This window comes from Leuresthes tenuis, unplaced genomic scaffold, assembly GCF_036924035.1.
Source record: "Leuresthes tenuis unplaced genomic scaffold, fLeuTen1.0.hap1 SCAF_16, whole genome shotgun sequence".
In the NCBI taxonomy this organism is placed as follows: domain Eukaryota; kingdom Metazoa; phylum Chordata; class Actinopteri; order Atheriniformes; family Atherinopsidae; genus Leuresthes; species Leuresthes tenuis.
Window position 1 is genome coordinate 24,760,874 of NW_027325370.1, and position 16,050 is coordinate 24,776,923.

The 16,050-nt window shown below is 42.0% G+C and overlaps 1 protein-coding gene across 1 annotated transcript in view; it reads left to right on the forward strand.

Moving 5' to 3' along the window:
* Positions 1-742: 742 nt before the first annotated feature.
* The window catches only part of plxna2 (plexin A2), a 185,074-nt gene continuing 169,766 nt past the window's right edge, over positions 743-16,050 (forward strand). Inside the window, exon 1 of the mRNA XM_072366282.1 lies at positions 743-1,294. The gene's annotated coding sequence lies outside the window, so the exon portion shown is untranslated. The remainder of the gene's footprint in view (positions 1,295-16,050) is intronic.

The following is a 16,050-nucleotide window of genomic DNA, read 5'->3' on the forward strand; positions in this document are numbered from 1 at the left end:
GAAGAAGGTCAAATAACAAAGCAAAACTTGTCTGAAAAGTAAAGTAGAAATGGAGAAATACAAGTGAAGGAGTAGCTCTTAGTGTGTGTGTGTCTACTGCCCAGAGAGAGTTGGAGAGAGGGAGAGAGAGACAGCATTAGTATGTTCCGAGTTTGGTCTATAGATGGCAGCGTTCTAATAGAAACAGCTGGAAGACAGTGTGTCGCCGACTGAGTCCAGTGTGAGCTGTAAGGACAAAATCCTGTGATAGGTAAGACATGTCTTTTTTTCCATTATCATTATTCGTGTGATGTATAGTCTTATTGTGTCTTTATTGTGTAAAGAGGAAAAGGAAAGATAGAAAATATAAATCGGTCTATGTTCGACCTCTAGGATTGCTCAAACTGTCAGTCATAGGTGCTCAATATATAGGAAAACTTAAGAGTGTCATTGCTCAGTGAGCCTTCTTTTCTGTTAAAATGTATTTTGGCAAGTGTATTTCCATACAGCAAAAAAACAAAAATGCTCTCAGACGTCCTAAGTGTTTAGAACATATATTTTACTTAGTAATGAATGTTACCTTTAGACAAGAGAATTTTTGAGTTTCACTTTGATTTAATTTATTTTTTTAATATCTTTCTTTGGGCGGAAACAGTTAACACCGTAATGATCCCGAGTGTGAGGGGGCTGGCTTTAGACGCGCAGTGTGCCAGTGTCAGCATGCGCGCGCGCGCACACACACACACACACACACACACACACACACACATACACATACACATACACACTACTGTACACTGATGGAGCCGCCAGTCTGCGTGAGTCCGGCACAGCCTTGTGAGACAGCCACGCTGCGGGTTTGAAGCGACGCTGTGAATATACGCCGGCGAAGGATGGCAAGTCTGACCGCGGCTTCTGCACACAACCTACGCCTATTGTAGAGCCCCGGAGGACGTTGAAAGCCGAACTGAAGGAATGTGCCATTACGCTGAGACGGTCCAGTAAAGTAACGTTAGGAGGTCAGTTCAGGTGGAGAGGAGCTCCGTTGTGAAGTTTACGCGCTGAATTCGCAATTAGAAGCGAGATTCAAGGTCTCCGCTTGAATGAATGACACCACCGCTTAACAGGTCCACCAAGCAGATATCCTGTGTCAGAGGAACCGGAGCAAGTCTTGAGTGTAAGATCCTATTGGCGCATTTGGAAGCATTTTACTGTGGATGTGAGTGTAGCGCGTCAGTTAATAAAGCCAGAAGACAGCAGCCGTGCTGGACGGAACTGGAACTGGACAGCCGGCAGATCCAGTTTAAATGAAGAGGTGAGTGATGATCCGGTCGCTCGTTCATGCTTAAATCTGCTTTACAAGGTGCAGAAATTTGGCTGTTAAAAGAAACGGCCACTGTCCTCTACAAAGAGCTCGTTTCCGATACTGCGGAGAGACAACCGGTAAGGGGACATTTATCATCTCAGGCTGCAGGCTTTGAGAAGGTGGCAGCTTGTTCCTCTATTTCATCGTATCGCTGTCACAGCTAACACTTGCGCGCCTAAATAAACGATGAGGTGTGATCACAAATATTACACACCCTTACAGCATTACATTTAGACCTGTAATCTGCAGGGATTACATATAGTTGTCAAACTGGAGCTTTTATATGAGTGTCATTTCTGCTGTCGTTTTTATTCATTTGAATTTGGCTGCCTTTTCAGCAGAATCACAGAGTTCCCACCTGCTCTACAGGGATGAGACTTCGGGTTTGCAGCATTCTTGCTTATTAGCTTCCAGTGGTTCATGTCAGTAAGATCTGAATTTAGTGAAGTTTTTGATGTCCATTGAAAAAGAAGAGTCCTTTAGATATGTAGACGAAATTCAGACCACACATAAAACATTTTAGATGCTGACTTGGACTCCTTTCCCTGCAACAAGTGAGCCATGAGTCGGCAGCAAGAGTGATTTTCACCCTCTTAAATATCTCACTTTGCATTTGTATAAGGTGAGTGATCTAGCTCACATTATCTACAGTAGCATCTGCCACCTTTGTTAGAGAAATTTGCAATATATTGTTGCCAACTGGCATTGATTTAGGATTCCAGATCGGCTCTAAGACCTAGTCTGTCCAATTCAGCAGATGCACCTACAAATCTTAATTTTCTGTCAGGCTGCCAGTGCCCCAGCAAGCACCCATGACAATGACTCTAAAGAAAATAAATGTTGTCTTGAGTAGAAAATTGCCTTACATTTGCATGAAAATAACTTACATCTGCCACGACTGATGAGAAGCATATTAATCCCTCTGCCCTTGCAATCAAAACCCATTCCTTCTTAGTGAAATCACATTTCTGTTTCTTTTTGTGCATCTGAAGCATGACCCACACACATAATTATTTTAATATCCATCTCAAAGTGAGAAAGCAGTTTGACCCCAAAGCAACCACCAGGGTGGAAATTGCTGCCTTTGGAAGAACAAACCAGCACTCAGGATTGGTTTGATTCTAACATGCTGATTATGTTCACCTAATTAACTCCAATCTGATGAAGAAAAAGCAGCATAGTCTGATAGTGTGGTGCTGCTCTGTCTGACCAGCCGGCTCTTCTGCAGCTGTCATATCATTTCTGCACAGATCTATTATCCCTCTTTGGCTCTGATTTATTTAGCGTGCCACTTAGGAACTTACTGCACCCTTTAAGGATTGACTTACTCCTTTCTGAGCCAAAAACATTTATGCTATTGTTGCCACTTTTAATGAAGTATCACAAAGAATAGCAGCCAGTTTGTGCTCTCTGTAAATAATGCAGGATATACGCAGTGATGTTAAGAATTCTACTCGAAGAATTGCTTTCAAGTGACGCCTTTGAAGGCATGCCGTCTGAGATAGCCTTTTGTGAACCCCAACATCACATGTTCAGCCGATCAATAAGGTTAACCTCGCCAAGCTGGGGAGAAATTGCTTTGACTGGACAAACTTAGATCAAGCTTTGTTTCACTTCACCTCGCTGTAGGGGATCGCAGTATTTTTGATTGGGTTTACTATGATGCTGTGTGGTCAACAAAATATTCTGTATTTAGTATTTTTTGATATGGGAATGATTTCTGTGAGACTGTTCAGAACTACATATCTATTCTTGTATTCTTTTAATAGTGAAGCTTTGGCTCAGTGTGGAGACAGATTTAAGTCAGAGCGTCGTGGAATTTTTTCTGAGGCCAAAAAATGTTTTCTTTGGTTTTGGAATCGCTGTCGCTTGCTTCATTTAGAAAAAGTGACCTTTCATGTACTGGAGAAGGAAAGTCTCCAGCATCACAATCTTCATTACAAAGCTGCCTGTCGCCACAGCGACCATTGCCACCATCAGCATCTGCGACAAACTCTGCTGGCTCAAGAGCGTCCTCTGTTGATGAAGAGCAAAGAGCCTAAACAATGAACTGTGGTATAATTAATGGGCCCACGATGCAAGCTCACAGCCTCTCTCCATTCAGGACCTTCCACTTAATAACATTACTATCAAATGTTTCAACTGCATGATTTGCCTCTGAATAGGTGTTTATCAGTGTGCTATGTCACCACCAGCTTTCGCACAGCACACCGCATGCTCTCCCATGGATTCCCCCCTTAAGGCAGCCAGGCTCGCTGCAGTTTAGCTTGAGAGATTTTGACAAGTCGCTACGCATGCAGGCAGAATCCTTGACCTATTTCTTAATGACTGAATGCTACAAATGTGCTCAGCGGCTGTGTATTCTGACCCCCCCCCCCACCCCGTCCCAACTGTCTTGAGCTTTCACGCACACAAAAACATGCGAACACAGATAATTGTGCTGCTGTGAGTTCACTGACTCACTCTCCCATAGATACAGGTCCTCTCTCTCCTATCTGCTGTAGTCTAACAGATAGTGAGTGTTTGTTTTAATGCAATTGGTCTCCCATCTTCCCCTCTCCATGGGCTGTTTATCTAAACCTCTCAACTGTCCAGCTGTCATTGCTGAGATCTCAATCTCCTTGACCCACACGCGCTCTGCTCACTCAGCCTTGTTATGCACATGTTTGTTTCGGGGATGCGTATTTATGGCGAGCGTGTGCATTGACATAACGCAGATCTGGATCTGTGGTGACAGTGATCAAGTGGAGTGCAGCCACGGAGAACATTTAGTCTTGGAAGGGTTTGGCGTCTGTGAAAAGAAGATCAGAACTGCCTCTTTCTCATCCAATTCACAGGCTGCTCATCTTACATCTTCTGTGCTTACCGGCTTTCCTCTTTATGGTAATGGTTTACATGAGTTCACTACTTCTCCTTGAAGGGTCTAGAAAATGATCCCACAGTGGAGATGGTTCTTTAGGTGATCAGTATCCCAACAAACATTCACTTACAAACTACACTTGCGTCTTAGCTTAGGAGTACAAGAACTGAAAGATCTCATATGTAGCATAAAAGAATATATATGCATACTATTTGGTAAGTATCAGGCAAGAATTACATAAAAGAATGCTGTCATTCTATATATTTTGTCCCAAAAAAGTCTCATATAGAAGCTCTCATGCTAAAATGCTGTCTTGCATCACACAACTCTTAATCTGTTCTCTTTATGCCAAAGGGTACCTTCTTGGGTTGCCTGTGGTAAATATGTCCTCCTAATATTCTAAACATGCATATGCCGTAGATCTAAGTTACAGTTTGACACTTTGATAATTCTTACCCTGTCATAGATGTCAGTAACCACCACAGGGCTAGGTTTAATGGTCTAGTCACGCTGCTGTAGCTGATCTCATCATCTTGAGTAGTTGTGTGCGTAGCTTCCAGTGACTTATTCAGTCGTTGAAACCATTTGAAATTGATGACTGTTGGCCACTACATTGTTAAGTAGCAGCTTGCCCGGTATGAGCGACACGTGGCACAGAGTGCAAAAATCAATGCCGCTCTGCATTTAATTTTTACTGTACACACCCAGGTTGTACTCTTTATTTTCTTGAATGCTGTGAGCACTTGAAAGAAATAAATATGCTGCTATAGTGGTTACCGTGCTGGGATTTCTTTTTCCTACTATAGTGCTGTTCAGAGTTTGTTTGCCCATCCTTGTCAGACTGCTGGCTGTTGCAAGAAGAAGTGTGTGTCAACACTTCCCAGACAGGCTCCAGCCAGCCTCATCAGAGGACCAACCGGGGGGACGGATGGATAGCAGTCATCCCCCTGCCTAATTCAGATGTGGCCAGTTCAGATCCTGCTCTTTCTATTGATGGCAGCAAGTTAGCATTGAACCCCAGTGTGCACTACGCTGTCCCAAAGGCTTGCCAGCTTGCTGAAACAAAGCCTTTTGTATGGGCTCTAAATCCAACAGATGGAGAAATGAACAGTAAATGAAAGTAGCGGGAAAGGGGAATAAAGGAATTTAGTGGAGCATGTTTGTGGATAGGCATTTAGGCTACTCCTTTGGGAAGCCTAACACCCTCACAATGCAGGACTGGCAGAACCTAAGTGTTCTCTCGTTGATTTGCTGCAAAAAGCAGCTTTGGTGCCCCTGCGTGAGTGGAGAAGGCAGTCTACTCAGGAGGGCTCTCCAGGGCCTGGGAATCTTTTATTAAGATGTTAATAGAACTGCCTTCATGACACATTTCCATGGGACAGGATTCCTCGCCTCTGCCTTTCTTTTAGTGCCTCAATCTGTCTGCCACAATCATCACTCTCCTTCCTTCACACAACAGCCTGTTTAAGCATTCAGCCCCATCTCCACATCCCCCTGCCCAGACACTTTTACTCTTTATCTGATCTCTGCTGTCACAAGCCATCCTACATTTACCACGTATAACAAAATTACTCGATGCCAGTGATAAGGGCACGATTCCTGGCACAGGGACCCTTGGAATAACAAGTCTGGCTGTTTGTTTGTCACTGATCTTCATGCCGGCTGGAAGTCAGACTCTTATCCAAGCAAGCCATGAGAGCTCATGATTTTTTTATTCAGCAGCTCGTTTCCTGATCGCTACCTACATCCCTTCCCCTCAGTCGCCTCGGTCCCAAAGTTGCTGCCTGAGCAGCTTATCTGTGAAGAACAGCAATGAAAAAAGGGAGACAAGAAAGTTTTACACACAAATACTTTCGCTGTCCTCATTTTCATTAAAGGCACTCAATGTATTGTCTCTGCTATTCTATCTTTTCACATCCATTTGAATATCAGTCAGCTATAAGTTAGTTAGCTTGGCACCATAAATAATCAATTAGCTGGTGTCATGGGAGGATGTGCATTTTTGTTTGGTGGAAAACTCAACAATAAGTGAGCAACAAAAGGGAGTGGGAGTGAGGCAAAGTGGGAGGGTGCTTGTGTTAAACGCCAATGGGCATCTGTCAGGAGCAGATGACACTGTGCATGTGTGTGATTCGTGCTTGGCTGCGTGCGTTTGTGTTCATTTTCATTTACATTGGTTTGAATGCGTGGCAACATGTGTTGTTTGCGTGACTGCCCGTGTGTAGGGAACATGGGGTGCCAGGGTTGGCATTATGGACAATAACACATAGTGCTGCCCACACTGCCCCCTGGTGATGAGGATGCCCCTGTCGCCATGGTTACTGCAGGAAAAAGGGTGCAGACATTGCTTGTCGAGTCAACTCATGTGCCATAGGGCAGCTATGTTCCTCTAGTATATATACTGCACCTCAATTACTAGAACCACTTTCAACTCTAAGGGGCCTATTATAGCCATTACCTCTCAGCTATTTCAAAGCATTTTGTAATTTTATGAAATTATTGTCTTGTCACTATTTTGCAGGAATTTTTAAATTCTGGCGGCCATTGCATAATTGGTTTAATTATATTTTTTAAATTAATGTCTAGAATTTCCTTTTATTGAGTTTGTAGGCAAAACATCTCAAAGTTTTCCCTTTTTGGGCTCCGTGGCAGTGACATGTAGGTACCTGCACTTTTGCTGACTTTATTGTTACTATTTTCCAGTCAGCCGTGGCCTTATATGGGTGAACAGCTTCTCTCAGTGTGAAGCAGGAGCCTTAACTCATCCTCAGCCTTAAGCAAAGAAGAGATGGCTAGGAAAGAGAAAAGGAAACAAGGCCTTCCAAATTCATTCCTGTGTCAGATAGCAAACAGAAATCTGGGTCTGAAAAAGGCCTCCCCCTTCCTCTGCTGCAGTATCTTGTTCCATGTCTCTCGTGCACACACATCCTCTTGATTAACTTTTTCCACTGTTGTAGACCAAAGTAAAGTGTGCTAAAGTGATGATGAAAGACCTTGAAACTCCCACAACTTCAAAACGTGGAACACGGCTCACTGTGGCGTCTTATTTCCCTGCCATGTTGACAGTGGCATAAAAGCAGACAATCATACAAAATGACAGAATGAGTCGGCTTCTTACTGCAAAACTCTAGGGTCCATATTTCCTAAGTTGAATTCTTGATGAGGCTGTGAAGGCACTAGGAAGAAGGATCTGGGATGGATCATAAAAGTTTAGACCAAAACTAATACCATAAGTCCTACAACTCCAGGTTTTACTTTGGCCCAAGGTGATTCATTGTGTCCTGGTCAGGGGAAATTAATTCTCTTCAGGGATAACATTAATATTTATGCAAGAATACACGACTCTGATCCACACAATGAAACCAGCTGTAGACTAGGGATAAAAGGTACTTAAGAAGGGAGACAGCTTGTCATAAAGACCTCACAGAGTCTGTGAGAGAGTACAGTTACTTTCCTAGTTTGCTCAGGGCAAAAGTGTTAATAACAGTCATGAATGTAATTGCTGTTGTCGATTTTGACCCCATCAGAGATTATAGAGTTTTGTGCAATTTTAAGAAAGAATTAACCTTCTTTTCCCTTCATGCATTTTTGGGAGCCTGGCTTATCATGCAAAATCAACAAAATGAGCTGTTCAAGATGTCAATGTGAATTACCAGTCACTTTTCCAAAAAACTTAAGATATTGTGTAAAATATGAACAAAAACAGAAACCAATATTTAGTTTGATAGGATTCTAGCTGCTTCGAACTGTTCGAACAGTGTCTTCTTTGTCATATTTTGGATTTCATGATGCATCATTAGGTCATATTAGGTGGTGAGAGGTCTGGACTGCAGGTAGGCTAGTCCAGCAGACAGTGCGGTTACATGCGGGCAATCTGATCGGATTAATGGCGAAATGGTTGTTGTTGATGGTGAAGACATCAACAGAAAGTGGCTCTATTAGCGATAGTTGAAATGGGTACAGCGCCACTTATCTACTGTGGTATTACATGCTTTGTGCCAGTGATTCGATTCATTCACCGCCACGTAACAAAGGATAATTACTCTTGCACAGATAAGGAGCATAACCCAACTATAGCTATAATCGAGTTAATCTCATCATGTAAACCCACTGACTGATTCTTCTACCATGAAGCCATGCTGTTTTAATTGATGCAGTAAATGATTTTGCATTGTCTTGCTGAAATGTATGAGACCCTCCCTTAAAAAGATGCAGCATTTCCAGATGTACAGGTTACCAGTTCCGTAGGCATTACTGAACACCCATACCATCAGAGATGCAAGCTTTTGAACTGAGTGCTGATAACAATCCAGATTTCAAATTTCAGTTAAAGAGTACTTTTTAAAATAGGCTTGGTTCAGAGAAAATGGCAGCTTTTCTGGATAATGTTCACATATGACTTGATCTTTGAATGATAAATCTTGAACCTGCTTTGTGGATGGCATGTTCACAGACAGCCATTTCTGGAAGTGTTCCTAAGCCCATGCAGTGATATCCATGACATAATTATGCTTGTCTTTAATGCAGTGTCGCCTGAAGGCCCAAAGATTACAGGCATCCAATATAGATTTTTGGCCTTGTCCCTTGTGCATAGAGATGTCTCTAGAGTCTCAAAATCCTTTGATGCTACTGCATATTGTAGATATGATATGTGTTTAAAGTCTTCAGTTTGACATCGAGGAACATTCTGAAACTGCTCCATAATTGGTAGACAGTTCTTTGTAGATTGCTGAACCTTTGCCCATATTTACTTCAGAGAGACTCTGCCTCTCTGAGGTGCTTTTTTTTATACCCAATCGTGTTTGTGACCTGTTGCCAGTTAACTATTTGCAACATGCTTTTTCTATTGTTTCTTTTAGTCCCACTTGCTTTTCCCGCACTTTGTTGCCCCATTTCAATCTTTTATGAGATTTGTTGCTCTCATCAAATTCAAAATGTGCTAATATTGTTTACAAAGTAGAAGAATGTCTCACTTTCAACAATTGATGTTTTCTATGTGGTATTGTCAATAAAATCTTGGTTTATGATATTTGCAAATCATTTTAGTTTTATTTACCTTTTACACATTGTCCCAAGTTTTTTAGAAATGGGGTTGCATCATGGTGGAAGTTGGATGTTGTTGTTCCATCGCTCACACTTCCGAGTGCCGTCTGCTATCAAAGGGAAACACTGGATATACTCAGTGGAACAGCGGGAGCTCACCCAGACAGACACATTATTCTTCCTCTGTCACAACCAATGAAATGTGAAACGTGACTTCATGAAACATACAAATAAAATTATTAATGTGGAGTAAATGACACGATGCAATATCGTTCCATGAATAACACAAAATCCAAATTCAACACATTTTTACACATCAGCCACAGTGTCAGTCAGGAGCATTGTTTTTTCTGTAGTGTTTAAGGGGAATGAAGCGGGGTATCTAAGACAATTATTCTGAGTGTGACAAGCAAGCCTTTTGCAGCAGAGGACTTGATATTCCTACATTGTCCGTGAAGATGTTGATTAAATATGACTGCTCTGAAACATTTGCCTGTCTAAGGAAGGCATAAGGCAAAGAGGGAAGGGAGAGTAGAAAGAGTGAGAAAAGCAAGAGACTGGGCAGGTTTATACATGAAAGCAATGAATGAGCATCCATTCTTGTCTTAATCTGCAACAGTTAGGGATTTACATACACTATGGAAGGTGACGCTGTTAACCGTTTTCCACACGAAATGCAGATACAAAGGAGATTTGACATGTTATTGCCACTACAGACGCAGCTTCACCAGATACGTCTTTATTATTTCATTCATCTCACAGTGAGAATGAGATGAAAACAGAATTATGATTTTTTTTTTCTTTTTTGTGAATGCAGAAGGCATCTCTGAGCTTGTAAGTACAATGTTTGCTATTAAGTACTTTCCACAAGCCTCATTGCCTTTGCTGTCACAAGTCCTCCCCCACATGTCTCTGAAAACATGCTGAACCTGACAGGGGTGAATAGGTGAGGGGGGATTTGCATGTTATTACAAAGCATGCACAATATTTCAGGCATTATTTCTGCTTGCTTTTGTATTGTTTCAAGTCCCATAATTCATGTTTTTGTTCACTGTTTTTACAGAGTGCTGTAGACTGGGTTTGATGATCACAGTTAAGAGCTCATTACAGTTAGTCTTTCTGAGGACTACAGTCTCCCTAAATCAGGGGGACTGGTTCATCAGATCCAGTCTGATGAACATTTACAGAGTCATCTCCTCAGTGTCAGCCATCCACCTCATCTCTATCCCTATCTGCCTTCTCTCTTCATTCTTTCCAGCCTGTTTTGGGAGTTGGAAGAGAGACAAACAGGGAGCTGGGTGCAGGCATGCCAGAGGGGACTGGCAAATGGCTTAGATGCTAGGAAATTTCAGCACCTTTTTACATTCACCTGTATGTCAGCAGTAGGGGCTGCATTCCGCTTTGCATCCTCAAACAAAAACAAAATATAAATTATAATATAGGGTTTTAAAACATGGAGGGCGATGTGTCACTCCACAGAGATACACACATACATACACACATGCTTCTTACCGCTGTAAACATTTCATTGAATTCCTTGTGTGCAAACACTGACGTGCCTGATAAAGGATACCTTGCCTTTGTTTATTCAGCCAAGGCTACCGTGTTTGTGGGTTGTGTTGTACAAAGCATTAGTTGCTTCAGCGGCTTAAGGTCTGAAGAGCTGAAATGCAGTGTGTCTGCTCGCTTGGCTCCCCGAGGCGCTGAACATGTGCAGTAGCTCTGTGTCAAGGTAAACAACCCCACCTGCCTTTGAATACTACTGCCTGATGCAGCCAATCAGAAAATGGAAAGCAAAGAAAACAGAGCAGACAGATGCAGATCCAGTCTGATTCTACTGCAGGAGTCACGATGACATTATTTTACCACGGCTCCTTTAAAACAGCGCTGGAGCCACAAGACAAGAAAATCAGTTTCTTTATTTGATATCTGAGCTGCTTGTAACATATGGCAATAAAGAGTGTTTACTAGGAAAGTCTTTTATGAAAGTATCAGTTACAGGATTACTGCACGGTTTGAATGCATTAGTGGCTTGGATGTATGACTTAATATGACTGAAACGCTATGTAACATTGAGAGGTGTCATTCAAAAGAGCATTTGAGACAGATACTGTCATTAGTAATTCATGTCAATGAGATGCCACATGTAGATAAGAGACTTATTCAGATGATAAAATGGTATAAATTAGATGTGTGTGAAAACTTTTGAAATGACAGCCACTGTAATGGAGAAACTGTTATAGTTTTTCTATTGGTCATTACCTTAGCCACATCTAATCAAGTGTCCCAGTTCAAGTGCATGGAAGCACAGCATTCCCAGCCTCTGGTACAAAACAACGGAAGAAACAGGGAGGCCTGGGATTTTCACTTGTTATATTGAGTCAGACAGGAAAAGCAGAGGAAGCTGTAAGGGAGGGACGGAACAGGAAGGCAAAACTGTTTTTTGTGGAAGTGAAGGGTGCTGTGTGGCAGAAAGACATATAACTAAGTGACACTATTTTCGCTGGTTAGTTAAAGCAAACTGAAGGCTTGTAAATGACTAACCTCCTCGCTTTGCTTTAGTGACCACACAGGATATGCATTAGGTGTGAAGTGTAGTCTTTGAGAATAATGTGAAAACTGTCTTGGTCACAGTTGGTCCCAACCAGACTGAAACAGCAGTGAACCAACCAAAGTGTCCTAATTATCCCACTTCAGTGTGTTAGTCTGCCCCAGCTGCTCCTGTTTATGTTACTGATGAAATGCTGAATGGGGCCTTTTTTCCCCTTGGTTACATTTTCTCAAGGGTAACAAACATTAGATTTTATCCTCATTCTCTTTCCTGCCTTTGCACTCTTTTTTTTTCCTCCTGCAGTATGATTATATGTTTTCACAACTGCTGATGCAGTTTATAGGGAGAAGCAGTAGCGGGGCTGTTTGGCCAAAACGGGGACTGCCGAGTACCCCAATCCATGTTTTTTCTCCCAGTCTCTACTCAGAAACGCTAGAATTTGATGACAGAAGGAAATACTTAAGGCTGTCCACTGCTGTGTTTAAGCAGGCTCTAACGTCATCACCTTCCTTTCTGTCTTTGCATTTTAATCACTGAAAGATTTTAGTTTCATCTCTTAATTGGATGAAGAGAATCTGGCTTGCTTGTCGAAACCTCATTTTCCTGCTTACCCGTGGCTCTGTATGATCTCTTTTAAAGCAGAGAACCCGCAGCTTCCCTCTCTCATATTCATCATCTATGTGTGCGGTCTGAGGAAAAAAGTTAATACGAGGTAGAAGCTGCCACAGAGGAGTTCACATTGCCTGGGTTTGGCATTGGTCATACTGACCAAGCATGGGAATGCTCTTTCCTTTTTATTTATTCTCAGTTATTATTGCTCTGTCTGCTCATGTCCTTTAGTGCGATATAATTTCTTTTCCCCTTGAAATTGCTTTTTTCCTCTCCCTCATCTTTGGTCCTCTTTTTCTCGCCTTTCTTTGGGACTTTGCGTCCTTCCGTCCCTCTCCTGTCTTGCCCTGTGGGATCTGGTCCCAGCCAGCCTCACTTCCTTAACAAAGAAACTGATGCTAATTTTAATCATCTAACCAGCAAGAGATTAGTCTTTGATCAAATGTAATGCTCGGAAAGCAAGTGCCGCATTCAGCTTAAGGAGAGGCGAGGGACTGTGCTTGTGAATGTGATTTGGTGACTAAAGCAGGAGACGGGGTACTCCACCAGAGAGCTGTTACACTTAAGCCCTTTATTCAAGTATTTCTCTTGCCCAACATTTTACATACAGTCAAATCACTGCAAGAATTATGGTCTGTTTCATACTTGTGCTGGATTTAAGACAGCTTCTGCTCTGGAAATCAATTTCTTCTCTTCCTTAAGACCTACTTACACACTTGCAGGGATGTGCGATTATATCAATTATATGCTTTCCAAGAGATTCAAGCCTACCGTACTTGCCTGTGACTGTATCAAGATTCTTCTTGCATAAGAAGAATACTGACACAGGCTCAGTGGCCACAAATAATAGATGTTCACCAATGTCTGTCTGAAGAATATGGATGGCTTGACTGTCTCTGTGTTAAATCTGCAGCATAGCAGGTGACAGACTCAGGAATCTCTGGCCTGTGAAAATGAGTGTGAAGCACCGATTCCCAGGTTCACTGATGTCACAAGCTGGCTGTAGAGGCTCTTGTTATGGCTCTGACAAAGTCAGAGCAGCTCCTAGACTCACAAATAATTGTCCTGTATGGGCATCTCATGAGTTGTTTGGCACAGATGTCTTAGTCACCTCGTTCTCGTTTCAGGAGACTGTCCTTCTCCCCCACACATGTCATGTCATGTTTCCTAACAGTACCCAAGTAGTTTCAATTCCAAGTAGTCATATTAGCATCAAACAAGGATGTGACAAAGTTTTGTCGTAACAAACGTAACGTTACGTATTTCAGCCCTAACCATGATCTTTTCTTTTTTTTTAACCCTAACCAAGGGATGTTAATCTATAAGTCCAACAAGCAAGTGACATAGGTGTTTTAGTAAAAAGGGTATGGTTTGAAGTGTTCTGTGTAAGCACGCTCTTCACACTTCTATTTCCTCCTAATGAGAACTTTGTGTTTTGAATCATAATGCCCTCCTGCCATTTGTAGGTGCAGCACTTTACAGGTCACCATTATGGGTCATATTTAGAGGAGTGAAAAAACTACCTACAGGATTATATTGATGGGAGGACTTGTTGCACTTCAGACTGCATGACTTTCCTTGAATAACCAAAAACTGGCAGATCACCATCCTTGAATTACCGCTGGTATAATGACTGAAGTAAAAGAGGTAATAGGAGTGGAGGTGGAAACAAGAATTAAGTATGCTGGGTGATTAATTGACTGTGTAAAGCAAGGTTTTTCAATATTGCCTGTCTATTTAAGTCCACAGGAACATTTCTTTTTCTCTCCTGCCTTCAGTGGCTTTGAATATGAAAAGTATTGGACCTGTGCTCCTTCTGATCCTTTGCCATTCCGCGTGTTTCATCACAGTGGAGCTCAAAAAAATTGATGCATCTTTCTTGTGTACAATACAGTACAATACTCAGCCTTCACAGCAATTCAGATTAAGAGCATGAATTGGTGTTACTCTGCCAACACACTGTTTTAATCCCAGACCTTCTAGGTCACCGTGAATTTCCTTCCACACCACTGCTCACCCATCTTAATTTAATCAGGAGGGAACTATTGTGCCACATGTGTAATAAATTTGCTTCTATATGTGAGGACACAAGCTCATGTCACTGGTGTGTACAGTACACTAACCTTAGTTTACCTTCATACTGAATTTCTAATATATAAAGTATCCTTGTCAAATATATGTTTTATGTAGTATGATGTTATTGTGGAATATGTTTTTTTTAAAGTCAAATTAAAAATGCTAGTAAACATATATGACAGTCTTCCTGTGTTGAGAGAAAAGTGCTTGCTGTGGCGATATGCCTGCTCGATTCTCAGAACACTGACTCACAGGAAATCGGCCAATGCTGATTTTCCATCGTATCACAGCCAGCACTACATCCTGTACGGGGCTCACACAGAACAGGCTGGAGGGCATGCATGTGCGCTTCAGTTCTGATCCGGCAAGTCATGCTGTCACTCAGCCAGCTTGGTCTCTGAGCTCAGTGCCATTCTATACCCTTGTGTCCTGGCATAGCCTCGCAGCCGCTGCCGGACTCCGGAGGACGATCAGGTGCATTTTTTTATACACCCACTGCGGACGAGGCTTGAGTTAACGCTCACTGCAACGCTCGCTGCTTTTTTATTCATATTCATTGTAAGTCCTGGTTGGACTTGCATACAAATGTAATGCAAGCTTTTCTAATAGCTGTGGTCTGTAGCAGCATTTCTTTTTTAAACTTCACTCAAACTTCACTTAAAAAAAAGAGTTTGTTTGTACTGTTAGACTTTTAAGGAAAACTATATAAACCCTTCCAACAGTTGTTGTGTTTAAGCACGATCTCGCTCTTTGTTACCCTACTGCCCATGAATCGCTCCTTGTGTCCTCTACATGATATAGGCCTCAATTCTGTAGTGAGTAAACCCAAAAAATTCCTTCTTTTATATAAAAGTCAATATTCTTTAGTGGAATGTACATTACAGGCTGCCTTTCGTTTAGCAGTCACATACTGCTGTATGCACACTAAGAGTACAGTTCTTCTGTTTGAAGAGTCCTCACACTATCCACCACATTCTGCTTGCTAGGCATGTATCCTTCCGTGTGAGTAAGCACCCAATTTCCTCACCACATGCTGTTATTGCCTCTCATCCAAAGCGAGATTGGGTTAAGTAACTAGCTGCAGACTTGATTTTGTGGTGCTTTATCACATCTGATGAAATTAGAGGGGCCGCTATCAGGCTGAGGTGGAGAGAAACAAACTGAAAGAGCAAGCCAGCGAGAGGCTGAGCCCTCTGCTGCCACGTGATAATGCATTTGTTATATGTATCTCAGAGGAGAAGTCCTGAAAAATAGGCTTTAATGGTCTGCAGTGTGTATTTTAGAGGGAGGCTACATTACGCTTGGGGTCACAGCAGGTCCTGAACACAATGAGAAAAGGTTTCCTTCCTCTTGGAGGAGTTTACATAATAATACAAACATTACATTAACTGAAATGTTCCCTCTGTTTCGTCTCTGCGGAAATGATTAGATTACTTGACAAATAACGTGTGAAATGTTTTCACAGTTACAGCTTTCAACTGTTTTTACCTTTGCTAGTGTGAACAGATGCAGACTTCATAAGCAGCCAGTTCTTCCCTTGTGTTTTCCTTGAAGCCTTATCTGTGT